The 14755-nt window shown below is 42.1% G+C and overlaps 3 protein-coding genes across 4 annotated transcripts in view; 1 reads left to right on the forward strand and 2 right to left on the reverse strand.

Moving 5' to 3' along the window:
• Nucleotides 1-14755, reverse strand: part of LOC126564152 (protein PALS2) — a 536462-nt gene that overhangs the window by 487641 nt on the left and 34066 nt on the right. The gene's annotated exons all lie outside the window — the stretch shown is intronic.
• LOC126564707 (homogentisate 1,2-dioxygenase) overlaps nt 1-14755 on the reverse strand; it is a 650355-nt gene that overhangs the window by 386481 nt on the left and 249119 nt on the right. The gene's annotated exons all lie outside the window — the stretch shown is intronic.
• The window catches only part of LOC126563882 (follicle-stimulating hormone receptor), a 68564-nt gene that overhangs the window by 38139 nt on the left and 15670 nt on the right, over nt 1-14755 (forward strand). The gene's annotated exons all lie outside the window — the stretch shown is intronic.

The raw sequence follows: 14755 nt of genomic DNA on the forward strand, positions 1-14755 counted from the left end.
ATATCGGATTTACTGGCTCGTGGGAGAACGATTTTGTGCTTATGGCATGCCATATTTCAAGCTCTCTTTTTGTTTCAGACGCTTACGAAATCGAGCATGATTGAAGTTATGGATTTTATGTAGATTAATTTGAATATCTTTTTTTTTTTAGTGTTTAGTATAATAATTATTGGAAAATTAAAGTCAGGGAAGAAACTTAAATTGGTAAGAAATCATGTGGAAAGTGGACAAGTAAATTAAATGTTTGAATTGAGTAATATGAAATCAAGAACTAATAAATTATTAGTTACAAATGTTTACCTTCAATTGAAAAATATAAATTATCTAAAAATTTACTAAAAAAGTACCATGATTAAAACAACTCATTTTTTATGTCATGTTTTATTTCATACACAAATAAAAACAAGTTCATGTACGAATTCAACATTCGTGTTCATGGTCAACAAGATGCTATGATCAACAAGCACGATCAGTGTCTTCATCAAACCCATCCCCAGCGTGCATGTAAATTCGATTCCAACTCATCATCCTTTCCCCAAACATCGTCCTCCCTTTCGATTTAAAAAAAACACACAAAAATTTGCCTTGTTTCGATTCGTTCGCTCGTCAAAAATCGTTTACCAAATGTCCACTAAAAAATGCAAATAACCTCAAAACGTCTTGTTCTGCTGTTCTACCCGAGCGATTGCAATTCCCCAGAAAAAGAAACACCGATACTGGAACACTGCAGCAGCTGCAGGTCGATTGATTTTACATTTTGGGTAAAAAATCACGTACACTACTGCTACTACCGCCAGCTGCCGGTGGAAGTGCATCCGCAAATCCGATGCCCGACAGTGGTTTTGCAGTGTGGTGCATTTGATTGTGCTAGTTTTCAGATTTCGTAAGAAGAATTCTTCCCATGCTTTGACATTTTCCCAACACACGATTTGAACTCTTTCCAAGTAGCTCAATTGTTGCTGTCATCCCCAGTGCTTTGCATATGGAAAAGCAATGAACCGGTGCTGTACCAGCTGTAACCCAAAACCGAATCCATCGAATCCAATCGCTGCAACTCGTTGGGAAACGGGAACAGCTCGGCGAAGGAAAAACGATCCACTACAATGCTCGTCTTGTGACCAAAACTCCCATTGAAACCCCCGACTCATACCGATAGGATAAACACGTGCTAAAGAGATTCGCACGACATCGTTGACTGTTTGGAGCAAGAACCACTCGACGTTACGGAAAATCGGGTTTCGATGTTTCTGTTCCTTTTTTTTTCTTCTTCTTCTCGGTACAAAGCCAGCGTGTCACTGTCCTCGTCAGCAGTGTGCAAGCAATATCCTGGACGCGCACTCCAGGAGTACGAATATTACTTTGCATCGTTTGATTGAATGTGAAAATGCGGAATGAATAATGCAACGCGAGAAGTATGATTACACGCCAGCAAACAGCCCGATATGCAGCTCGTTCCGTTTGCATCGTTTGCTATTGTTCTTCTGGGGTTGGACTGACAAGTTTTCTAAAATAAGAGTACTTTCTGTTCAAAACACTCTACCCATGCCCACCTACCTACCTACCCAGCTTCGCGACAAAACACGCGACACCATAAAACGCACAGCATTATGAATTTTATTATCGTACTTAAGTGTCATTTCATCTTACACTCGCCGGCGTCGATGTCATCGTTGGGTAAAGTGAAGACCACCGACCACCGTGGACTATCATCCTACGCAAAACATGAAAGGTATTGCTGTGCAACAAGAAAGCGAAAACAGAACCAAAAAAAAAAGGAAGCTGGCACGTCTCTCGCTGATGCGGTAATGGTTGACAATTTTTCAGAAGTGGCGATCTTTGATGCATAAAAGATGAATTTCGCTTTATTATTCCACCTCATCTAATCACGAATGGTGCTTCGATTTGATGTACTAATTATGCTGCTACGATGGCGTTGGGTGGTTGAAAAATTGGGGTCATATTTTACGACCGAGCAGTTGCATTTTAACCATGATGAATTGGGGTATTTTGTTGGTGCTTTTTGTCTAATGGGTCGGTTTAATGTTTTACCGAACAACTGACTTTTAATCACAAGCAATTGATTTTGTGAAGGTAAAATTGCCATCACTGGTTGGTTGAAAGGACAGCGTTGACAACGCACTTTTTTATGTTTGTTTGTAGATCTTTGTGAGCTTATGATTTGTCCAAACGCCTCAAAGTATGCAATATGTTTTTTTTACTGTTTTACTGCGCAAATACGTACAGACAAATTAATATACGTGATTTTTTAACTAAGTACGTTTATAATTCGAGCGACTTCTTGTCAGCAGACAACTCAACAATTAATTAAAATCAATCAGGAGGAAAAAAAGGATCATTCAAACCGATCGACATCTCCATCTACAGACCTCTATATTTCATGATATATTCAGTTTAACCGTAAGACAACCGTAAGTTGACTTTCTTAAAGGAAGTAAAAACATATTGCACACCAAACGGAACGCAAAAGCACACCACCCAACTAAATTGTGAATGATGTGTGTGTCTCTGAGCTCGCACTGGGAAAATTCCTATACAAAGCCTTCGCTTTCTCCCAAGAAATCGCTACCATTCTAACCGCCGGGTGGCTGATTATGATCTCGAAACAGTCCTCAAAGTGCTACCTAGTTCTTCGCTGTTAAGGAAGAAAGCGTTTTATTTTAGTTTTTCTGCACAACACACCGCTATCGCCGGCCAAAAGTATTCGCACAGCTTGCCCGGTTTTGCCCGGTCGGTGAGAATGACAATGCGATGTGTTGCTTCTGTGCCTTGTGTGTGTGTGCGTGTGGTGCGATGCGCGGGTGTAACATAACTTTTTATGATTTACGAGCCGCTATTTTTCACCTAACCCAAAAGCAAGCAGTCAGGCAGGGTAGTGGCCTTCGCGCAATAGTGTGTGATCTGGCAACTGGGGGAAAACAGACTGGTACGTACGCCTAATGGCGGTGGGCGAAGCTGCATAGCGAATGGTTTATTTTTATAGCGGCGGTTGACATTTATGGTCAATTAGTTTGGATTATAGTGATTTTCACGGTTTTACCATCGCGTTTCCTGCTCGCACGCTTTACACCAGGCGCGATTCCGTCGGTCTCAGTCTCTTTGATTGTAAAGGGACGGTTATGGATATTCGCGTACCATATAGGCGTACGTAATGGTAAGCGGAGATTTTATGAAGCTAAAGGAGTAAAACTATCTCGCAGACGTTTAGATGATTTTCTCATATGCTCCGTTTTGGTAAATAATGTAGAGGCCTTTTTGAAAAAAAAAAAACATCTGCCAAAACTCGTTATTAATTCCGGACGAGTACATTCACACTTCTAGAGGCGAAGTGAAAGAGTTGTTGCCCTCGTTTTTCCCCGCGAGAGTGCGGTGCACAAAGGTCGATAGGAAAAACGCTTGAGGATGGTCAGTTCAATGCATTTCCTTTCACATACTGTTACTGCTTTGCAACGAACGTCATCCTGGTGGTCAAAGATCACGTGTTCACACTGGCACACAAACACATCCTCCCAAATAACACACGGTACACGACACGTATGAGGGAATGTGTGTGATATCATCTCATATCGATTCGAAATGCATTTAAAATTTGACTTCATTTTCTCACAATCCCTCTGCATTCGCACTGGGACGCACTGGGAATAATGCAACACACAGCTATTATTCTGATGCTTCACCGTATCCTCCTTATGTGTTGAATCCCGAGTGCGCAGAGGTTAAAGAACCGTTTAAAGGGCGGAAAAGCGTGCACTCGTCGCCGTGGGTGTGTGCCGAGATTGACATCGGCACCGTTCCGGAACGTATCGTGCGAGAGCGAAGATAGCCGAGGATTGAAGCAAAAATGGGAGTTTAAGTTGAAGCTGCACGATGGTCGATTTCCGCAGTAGTGCTTCCTTCTTTCCGGATGAAAATGATGATGATGAAATTATTATGATCGTGTCATAAGCGAACGCATCTAGTGAAGGTGACCATTTTTGTCGTTTCATGCTGGTGGTGCTTATGCGCTCCCGGTCATTGTAGCGTTCCGTGATATACCACGATCAAAAGTGACTCCGACTGTAATGTCTAACGAGAGCTGAGGTTACGGTAACTTCCTACGCTCCCGAGGTCCTGATGCCCTAAAGTCTACATAAGTGGTGTCCTAGCTCACCCCAATCCGAGTGAGGCATGGTAAGAGTAACCGCACGGAGTCATGCCGGAAGGGATGCGTACTTGATCCACGGCAACAAACGCCCAACTATCCCGTGACCTGATGTCCAGTGTTTTATGTAGCGTAAATTATGCTTTCCGCTTATTTGAGCTTGAAACAATGGTTGGCACGTTTTAGCCCGTAGCGTAACGCGGCTGAGTGTTCGTTGCATTCCTATTGTTTTTTTACACTGCCAACAGCTCCACAATATCAACGCATTCTGGTACGGTACGATGTCTGTCCATTGAACGATAATGGATGGAACCTCTTGCTCAATGACAAGTGAAATTTGATCTAGTTTTGATATCTATTTCGGTTCCGGTGTCCTTCGATGTTTGCCGAACAGCAACAGCGGCTTCCTTGTGTCAGATACATCATAAATAAATGATAAATATGTGTGCTGCAATGTGTTGTCGGTGGTATTTGTTTATCGGAAAGCTATGCACAGCGCACTGTTTTCTTTACTACAGCTAGAAAAGGGAATCGACATTTGACAGCAATCATGACGAATCGTTGTAATGATTCGATTTTGACAGAACTATGGTCACTACTAAATCATGCGTGAAGACAAATGTTAGTAGCATAAATGTATAGAACAAAGTTGCGTGAAGAAATTTAAAAGTTATGGCATTTGAAGCAGTTTCTTGGGGTGTTCCAATTCCCTGGACAGTTAATTTGAACTCCTTTGGATAAGAAGAGTGGATCAATAATAATGATTTTTCATGAAAGCAGTGCCAAACATTGTGCAACCATATTTTTTATGTCATAAAAAAGCTTTTGTAACACATTTCCCAAATATCAGAATCATTAGTCGTTAGTTAAGGTTTACAAGATAAGTTATATAAATTCAGCGCCCATCTAAATTTTGGTAAATGATCTTGAATTTATTGAAGAAAATAATTTGTTATGGGTCATATAATTTATACCTACAAAATATATGCCCACAGGCGTTGTTTCAAATGTTTAAATAACTCATATCTATGGAAGATTTATTGCAACAGTTAATTTTAAAACGGATGCAATTGATCCGGCACACAGCATGATGATTGAACTCAAAGCTTTGACGAACAATTCAAAAACGTTTGCCTACCTTGAGTCGAGTTGCTCCGCTCGTAGAAATGCGATTGATGTGTGACGAGATGATGCAAAATGAACATGATTTTGTTCCCCTTTTTATGGATAATGGACGTTCGAATATTTATTTGATCTCATATTTATCTCATGCTTAATTAAACATCAATGAATTGTTGTAATAATATGCCCACAATTGTAACTTCACTACACTTTTCTGTTTTGTTCAATCAACAATTAAAACTACGCCCTTACGTCAATAGGGTCAAAGGGCGCTTGGCAACGAATTTCCATTTTAATGATTTGTTTACAAAGGCTGACTGGTTGCACGAGAGTGCTTGTGCAAGTTGCAGAGCTATCACTTTGGGAGAAAAATAAAACATCCGTACCCGATATAGCCGCTGGAAATAATTAAAATAGATCACGAGCAGCCAACAGCCTTAAAGCCCAATTATTTCCAATGACCCTCAGCACTGGCTCGCTCGGATGGAAGCGAAACACAAGTACCCCCAGCCCCTGAACTAGCCAGTCTGGCTCACTTGTAATCGATTTCTCCTGCAGCTACGTGGTGTACAAATTCGTATTTTATTTTTAGCAAAGAAAAAGGATACACGCTGCTGGACAGCAATGCAGTTGTGGCACTATTTTGTTTCAAGCTTCCCTAGCCATACCGAGCTCGGTTTTAATTTGTTTGCAAGAAGCATTCCATCCCCGACGGGTGGCGTGACATCTTCATCCCCGGACATGGTTGGACATTTGCACCGTAATAGAATCTTTTCATCAACCAGTTTGTTCTCCTGTACATTTCTCGCGACGTACTGCTCGCTCCCGACCACTGCATTGTATTTTTATTTCAATTCTGCCACTCCAAATGCCACTACCACGATGGCAACATTGAAACAAATAGTCTTTCGGTCTGGTGAGAAAATACGATACATTTCATTTACACCCGGCAAATCGCTGCAAAGTGCAAAAACGCACCCAAAACAATTCGGCTTCTTTTTTTTGTTTTTCACTCCAAATGTGCTCCAGCAAAGCTGTTTCATTTGGTGGCGTGTATTTGAAGTTTGCCGCAGTTCTTATCCCCAAAAATAAGGCGAAATCTTCATCCAAACAGTGTGGCAGAATTTCAATACGACACCACTATTTTACCCATGAAAGGAAAGTTTTTTCGTTGCCATTTCGTTTTCGTAGTGTTCTTTGTTTGCTTCACAGCGAATTACCGTGTGTCAGTTGCGGAAAAGTTCTTGATTCCCGTCGTTCGCCTGGTCTGATTCGATAGACGCTGTGCAGGGACCTCCCGGCATCATCAGGCCGGCACAGTCCAAATGGTCCGAAAGAGAGAGTGAAAGGTGGCATGATGCAGATCATGAATAACATGGCCAAAGCACAAAACACACAGACAAAAACTACCAATACCAAAAAAAAACAGCAGTCCCGAAACTAAAACCCGTAAGCATTACAGGATAAAACGATTAGGGCGCGCCAGGACTGCACAAGACACACATCGTTTATGTAACATCAACGAGCAAGGGAAAAGAGCATTTGTTTGTGTGTGTATGTCTGTCTGTGTGTGTGTGTGTTAGACGTCCTGTTTCACTATTTACCCATGGAGAGTGTAGTAGCTTCTTCGAAACGTCAAGCCAGACATTTTACGCCCTTTGCGTCTATCTCGCCCCAAACTGAAGCTCAGGCTGAAGAAAAGTGAAAGTTTAAGCATGGCGCGAGATTTGGTTGGGCACCATCTTCATTCTGCTTCTGCTGCCATTCCATCATTTTGCTCACTTTTCGATCCACTGCTGCAATTTGCTCGAGGACGTGGTGGCTTGCCGAAATTGGCAAAAATTGCCCAGACACCAGCAGCAGCAGCAGCAGCAGTGATGGAATGCAGACATCATCAAACAGCTTCAACAGGAGCCGTAAAAATGTACATCCTTTTCCCCATGATACCTCCTTTTCCCTCCACCCCTCTCCCCCCCTCCCTCCTCCTCCTTCAACATCTCCAATCATCCAATAAAATGCAGCAGTAATGGTTCGGGATTGGTCGGTATGATGGGTTTGATGAATTTTCTTACAATCGATCGATACGATGGAGGCGCCTGGTCAGTTTCATCGAACACGTGTTTCGGATGGAGTTTCATGGAGGTTGCGATTTGCGTGCATGGGCTTAGAGGGGGAGGAAAAACGAAAATCCATAATGCGCCCGTAGCAATGATGCCAATTGTCCCACATAATGGATGCCCCCGAAATGACTCTCGCATGCCGTTCCGTTGCACGTATGTCGAAGAATCGGGTCGCATGTGTCGGAATTCCGATCGGAATTGGGCCGCGGGAAAAGAGTGTGAAGAGATGGAAAAATGGAGAAAACGAGCAAAAACACAAAAACTGGCGGCTTTTGTAATGTTGCTAGCGAGATGCTGTGATATCATCACCCTCCTGGTATCGGTATCGGTAACAGTTAAGCTTGCCACGCCGGCTGCGTGGTGATGGCGTTTGTCCTAGATATGCCATTAACAATAGCATTTTCCAGTGGAATGTCGTGCATTCTTAGGTTCCGTTTAAATTGCTTTTCTTGCCGTTTGCACGGCGAACCGTGCACAAGGAAGGCACAGGAAGCGAGTCCGGCACACTCCACGGAGTCTCGTCATCATTCTTGTGCAAATTCACTGCGTTATCGATGCTCGCGCCACTTTAGCGCCATTGATTTTATCACTCCTTGGGTTGGTCGGGGATTGGAGGCTGACTGTTGCATTCCTTTGCCTGCTTGGTTCATCCGTGTTCCTCTCCGGTAAGAGGATTTTCAGCTTTCGCCTTTCGCCCGGTGGCTTGACGATGATCGTGCTGCTTTTATGGCTCGTCGATGCAGATTTCCATGGAATAATATTTACCGTGTTGTCACATCTCTGTCTGTGTGTGTGTTTGCTGCACAGGAAGGAACATGGAACAATGGAATGAATGTCATTCGAGGGTTTTCCCTTTCTTTCTTTTTACCAGCACTATTCTTGACTATCTTTCTCGTTACACGGCACTTACAACTGACATTAGTTTTCGTACCATTATTTTTATAGCATGTTAGTCAGCTTTTCAGAAGAGTACTCCGGCACTTGGAATGGTACTTTTGTGCTAGCAAAGATAGTATGTATGCACCATAGAATGTAACTAAAAGAATAGATCGATCGAAGCTTTGTAGAGAGAGACAGGAAGACCTACAAATGGTTATTGTTAACATTTGGTTGGTTTGTTTGTAAATAAATCAGGCGACGTGTTCTGGCTTGTATTATTTGAATTTTTCATTGTTCAGGAGATTGTTTAAGAAATTGTACTAAAAGTATGCATGCTTCATACCTGTAAACAGTTAGTTTTGCTAAAGTAATTGCTAGGAATTATTTAAACAGCTCCCAAACCAACGCATTTGATATATCCAAAAAGGGACACAATCATTCTTTGCTATGACGGATTCATACACGACGACGCCCGAATAGAACTGACGATCCCCATTTGAGGGTATAAGACGCCAGATTTATGTGATTTCCATTACACATCGTGCTCCATCCTCCACAATCATGCTAGTTTGTTCCTTCAACCGCCATTCGCCCAACTTTGAATGCTGATAATCTCTCTCAATTAATCCACTTCATTCTTAATATTTCGAACGACTTAATATTTTCACACCGAGCTCATTCCATTCCAATTACAACCACAATAATAATTCAATTACATCTGACAACTCAAGCTTTACCAGCACCGTTTGCTGTAAAAACAAAACCCGAACCCAAACTTGCTTTCGGCACCGTCGACGGTGCGCTGATTGCAAATTCATTCGACTTGGTTCGGTTTGGGGCAAAAATTTTGCAAAACAATTTACAAACAATCGTGCACATCGCATATCGCTGCAAAACTTTAAACATAATCCCGTGCACAATGACGAACCCTCCCCTTCTTGTACACCACAGTTCACTAGAGCAACATCGCCGCTACCCGAGAAATCGGGTAGCTCCAACTTGAATTAGCAAACTTTCTCTATTATTTCTGCTGTTCACCAAACCATCACTGTGCTTTCGTATCCGATGGAAGAAAAACGTCTCACATCATGTGTATGTGTGTCTTTAGAACGAAGTGGAGCTGAAACTGTAGTTTTTGTGCGACACATCTTACTGTAAAGTTGGCGTCGGAATAAGCGTCCTTCGTGCAGCACGACTAAAGCAAATATTCAAGTGCCGAATGTGCATTAGCAAACGCGCACGCTGCGAGGCTCACGCTGTGAGGCAACGCAAAAAGCCCTTATCAATTTGCTGCAGTAAATCATTTCACAAGCGCTGATGCTTTTTTGACACACCGTTTTTCGTTGCAGAAGAAGCAACACCCGTCCCCGTTGCCTGCATTCCTTTTTCTTTAGCCGTGTTCTAAATAAAACCACATCCACGTGCGTTCGGTTTATGCGCACACACTTGATGCATGCTGTGCGCTACAAACAATGCTCCAATTTGAGCACGTGCATGCATGGAAAATGGCATCAAGAAAGATTTATTCAAGATGATGCCACCAGCCATCCAGCCAATGCCGATTTGTTCGTGTCGATGTAGCACCACACAACCACAGCTCCTTGAGGGAGCTCCTATTCGCTCGCAGTAGGAAAGTTTTGCACTCAAAATGCATAAATGCAGGCGAAGCGGTTTTGTGTGCGCTGTGCACTTGAGAGGAAACTTGTTCACCGGACTGGAAGCTGCATAAAGCTTCGGAAACCCTTCTTTTGAAATTCAATTTTTGCTTTCGTCAGCCTGCTGTTTGCAGGCGTTCCTAGAAAAAGTTTAGCAAACGATGAGCAGATAGTTTGCTGGTGATCGCTTTCTTTTACGGAGCTTTTGATACGATTGGGTACTATATTTTCAAAAAGTAGATAATACACATTGCTTGCTTGATGAAAAGCGAATTCTCTTCACATAAATAAAATATTTTTCTATACAAATTAATTATTTCAAAATATTCCACGAAGATGGTTCCATTTTGTATGCGCTCAAATAAATAATGCATTAATATTTCTTGTCACGATCACTCCAAAATCCTCCGTCTTGTGGGTGCAGCATCTTGGAAATGCTAAGTACATCGTATTACGAACATATTTCCTTCACCTCGTAAAGCTAAGAAACAACAACCGAGCTACCAACAAAAATGGTGAAGGAAATTGATGACCATCATGACCCAAAAACTGCACTTCTCCCGACGTACTTTCGGGTGGCATTATTCTGCTGCATTTTTCATGAACCGGAAGGAAGCACAAAACGTGCAAGCAATCCTCGGTCCCCTATTAAGCTGCTGGTGCTTCCCCAGCAATGACAAACAATGGTGTGGCGTGCAGTAACAACAGAATAACAGAATAAGCGGGCAGCTATCTCGTGCTTTCGTTTTTCTCCTGGAAGGAAAAAACGATCCTCACCAAAATGCTATACGAGAGAGCCAGTGATGCATGATTTATGGCCGCTCTGTTTGACCGCTGCATCGTGTATAAATTAGCGTCTTATCGGTGTGCTCGTTGCTAGCCTCCGTTTGCTTGTGTCGTTTGCTGGCACTGATTCGATGATAAACAACATTTTCCCTTCCAAAACCACACGATCGCCACGCTTTGCTCGTTTCTTCCGTTTCCGAAAGAAGGATGCAAAAAAAACCTCGACAAAAACATAGATCTACGACATTCAAACCACAAATCAGTTGGGTGGAGGAAAATTTAGTTGAAAAGTTTTTATTTTCCCGAGCAAATTGCAAGTCTTCGTTCGCTTTTCCTCTTCACTTTCCTAGCGTTTCGTTACACTTTTCTGTACTTGTACGTTTCTCGCTGGCAATCAACTCGTCGCTCGTGCTAAGCTAGCTCCCCTGACTGGCACCAAGGACAAATGAGAACATCAGCCGCCATCGCCCTCATAAAAGCGTTCAACCGAGCCCACACACTAGCCGGAAGCTATTTCATCGCTCAAAATGTGCGTAAAGCAAAAGGATATTTAGAAGTTTTTGCACATGGCACGAAATATAAAGGAAATGGCAAAAGAAAATCACATGTAAGCGTAAGCCCGGTTTGGTGGCGAAAAGTTATGTACGCAGATTGGAGCGCTTTGAGCTTTCTGTTCTGGGAGAATGAAAAGAAGAGAAAAAGGTGTTCTTATGATAAATGATTGTTTTGCAAGCTTCTAGTTGGGTGAAAGGATCGTGTCCAGGCACCACTGCTCTAGACACGATCTTTTCCTCATAGCAGTTTTTGCCAAATCTATTTCAAATGTGCTTCCGGCTGTTGGTGAGTGTGTTTTTTGTGGTTTCAAGCTCTTTTTGTGTAGGTGATAGAAGAGGAAGAGCAGCCTCCAATCGACTAGTTTTCCAAGAAAAACTGTAAAAGCGTGGAGCACGAGGGCAGGCTTTTGGGCTTATCGCAAACGACATCCGCTTTCCGTTCATTTATTATAAGTCGTGCAGGCATCTCATTTGGCTGTCATAAACATGCCTTGAATTGGGGGTTTCCTTTAACTTATGGCTAGAGTTGGAAAGCTTCTTCCGGAACTGGTTGTTTTTCGACCATGCAAAAGATGAGTCTGAAAAAAAAAACTATTAGGGAATCTTCAAAAGAATCTTGTAGGAGATCCAATTAATTTATTTTTAGTAGGAAAAAGCTTGTTTTTCTTTTCCTCATTTAACTTTACTTGCTTTGACGAGCATGCATCTCGTTTTTAATCTAAGTTTTTTTACTTACTACACAAATTGACAATTGAAAAAGGAAGGATCATATCGTTCCCTACAAATCATATTCAAAAAGATCTTTTCAATGCTTTGGCATCAACTTTCAAAAAGATTCATTTATCTTGTGTTTATCTAGCAAATGCCTTCCCCGCAGTTTAAGTTTATTATCATTATCGTTTCGGTCGATTGCTTTTGGTGGAACAACAATATTCCCTGGCGTGACATGACAAAACCGCGAAAATAGGTCAAAATAGGAAAGCTGAGCTAACATTTTTTGCTATTAATGAGAATTTTTTACCAAAAAAAAAAACTCTTAGCACTCGGAACTGAAAAACAATTAAGTTTTGTTTTGTTATAACATTTAAAAGCTGTAGAGATTGTTGTTTAAGTTATATGTTAAATTTTCATACGAATTTAAAAATAAATAGGTAATTATTCGCTTAATACGCTTATGCTTTGCATTGACCATCAATTCTTCGTATGTTTCTTCGTGTGCTTTGTGGAAATGTTTGCAATCTGCAATAATTATAAACTTCATCTAACGAAATTAATCGAAAACAAATTATTGCCGCACGATTTTTGTTTAATTTCTTTACAACAATTGAAAAAAATATGATTTTATTTACTTGTAATTACGTCAGACTAACAAACAAAAATGCAACATGTCCAATAAAATCTAATAGCATACTTACCATTATGGGCCATTTTGTTCTCATTGCAATTTTTCACAAAACATAATCTTAACCGGCCGTGTAAGTGCCCATTAGCTTCAAGCTGTTCCAAATCCCATCGTACAACCCAGCGCATTCATGAAAGCTCATCGTGTAATCTCCAACACCCTTATTTTCATGCGGTAGACATGTTTAGAGCCTGCTGGTACCGTTCTCAAGCGTTTACATGCCGACACCATATTTGTCCATTAGCTGAGAACCGTGTCCCCGGCCACCTAGCAGAAGTAGGGTTCCTTTCCGAACCACACAAAGGCACAACAAGACACCTTTTTTTCCTGGGGAGGTTTGCATTCGCCGTCAGCATCATTCGTGACAAACAATCGGAAGAGATGATTTACTGCTATGCCCTCCAAAAAGGCCCGGCACTAGTCCTAGGTTTCCGAACCGGTTTTGGATGGTATAGAATTTTAATCTCTTCCCCTCTGGTGACCCTTTCCATCCCACTTCCACTTGTGTCACCTGATGTATGTGTCTATTCGATCCATCTCGCACGGTTGTGATGTGGAGCGGACCTTGGAAATTGACGCCTGCTGGTAGGCTTCAGAGTGTGTCACACAATTTTTTTTTTTTTTGCACTGTCTCTTCCGATAGAAACAAGATCGTTAAAACGCGGTACCGTTTGTGACCATTTGGAAGCGATAGGAAGACGCGCCGGTCTTGGAAACGGTCTCCCTGACATATTCGGATGATAAATTGGTTTTTCAGGACCGTCCAACGGCGACCCATGACGGGGAGTTTGGAGCTGAAGTTGTTATTTTACGTTATCGGACTGTTCTTTCTTTTGGTGAAAATGGCTTCCGTGTAGTATTCTCTTTTTTTTACATCCACGTAAAGCTTCATTTCACTTTTCATATTTCTTTGCTGTATTCTGTAAACCAAGCGCCAAGATAACATTCCCAGCAAGTGTCACTAAAAGCACCATTAACCGTCACGTGTGTTGGCGGATCCGGCATCTCCGGGAGGGGGGGGGGGGGGAAGTGGGGCCAACAAGTGTATCAAATTAGTTCACGCGCACCTTGCCATCTTCTAGCGTCTTTTGATGGGCAGTTTCCTGCGCATAAATACCTTCTAAAAAGGACACCAAGGCGTACATGGCGTGACCCTGAAAGGAGAGTAGCAAGAAAAGCAACCCCAAGTGTATGATGGATTTATTTTTATGGAAGACCCACCGCAGCGATACAAAATCGCGATACAGAACCGTCGGTCGGTCGAAAATAATGGGCTCTTGCGTTGGGACTATCAGATCCCTGCGCGAGATTCGGATAACTTTCACTGCCCTTTGAAGCTTTTGCTCTGCCATACACCCATGGGAATCACAGCAGGATTGTTTTTTTTTCATTCACCCAAACATGTTGGACTTTTGGACGAAAAAAGAAATCCTAAGCAAGCATTTCACGGTCTATGGGGTTTTTTTTGGGGGAGTGGGGGGGGGGGGGGGGTTGAGATTGTTACAAACTTTTCTTGGTCAGGTTTTTACTACACGATCGCCTACCCGTTCCCGCTGAGATCGTAAATGTCACAGCAGTGGGGCTCGGTATTGGCCAGATAAAAACCGGAAAATGGATCACCCCGGAAAACCTGTAGGAAAACAAGCAAGCAGATCATTCATGCTTTCAGAAGGAAATACATTCATTTTAACAGTAAAACTGATGAATCAGTGCGGTTCGCCGGAATGTTGCTTACGTCATTTTGGGTACGCTGATGGCTTATGGAGAACTTTTCGCCGTGATATAGTGACCACACAGAATGTGCGATTAATGCTTACTGCCGTTCCGTTTTCTATCAAAAAGATTGTCACTCATGTGTGTTCTAAGCCACCGTTTTCTGTATGGTCGTCATGCTAGGATTTTCTTTGGGAACGTTTTCCGAAAATAAACCATTGTATTGCGATGTCTTTTATTTTCAAAACTCCATAAAAGCTTCTTTAACTTTACCATGATAAGCGAAGCTCAAGCTGCTCAAAGCTAGATGTCTGATGATTTTATCGCATTATGTTCTTGCTGTACAAGGGAAGGTCCCAGACGAT

Source organism: Anopheles maculipalpis, chromosome 3RL (assembly GCF_943734695.1).
Source record: "Anopheles maculipalpis chromosome 3RL, idAnoMacuDA_375_x, whole genome shotgun sequence".
NCBI lineage: Eukaryota > Metazoa > Arthropoda > Insecta > Diptera > Culicidae > Anopheles > Anopheles maculipalpis.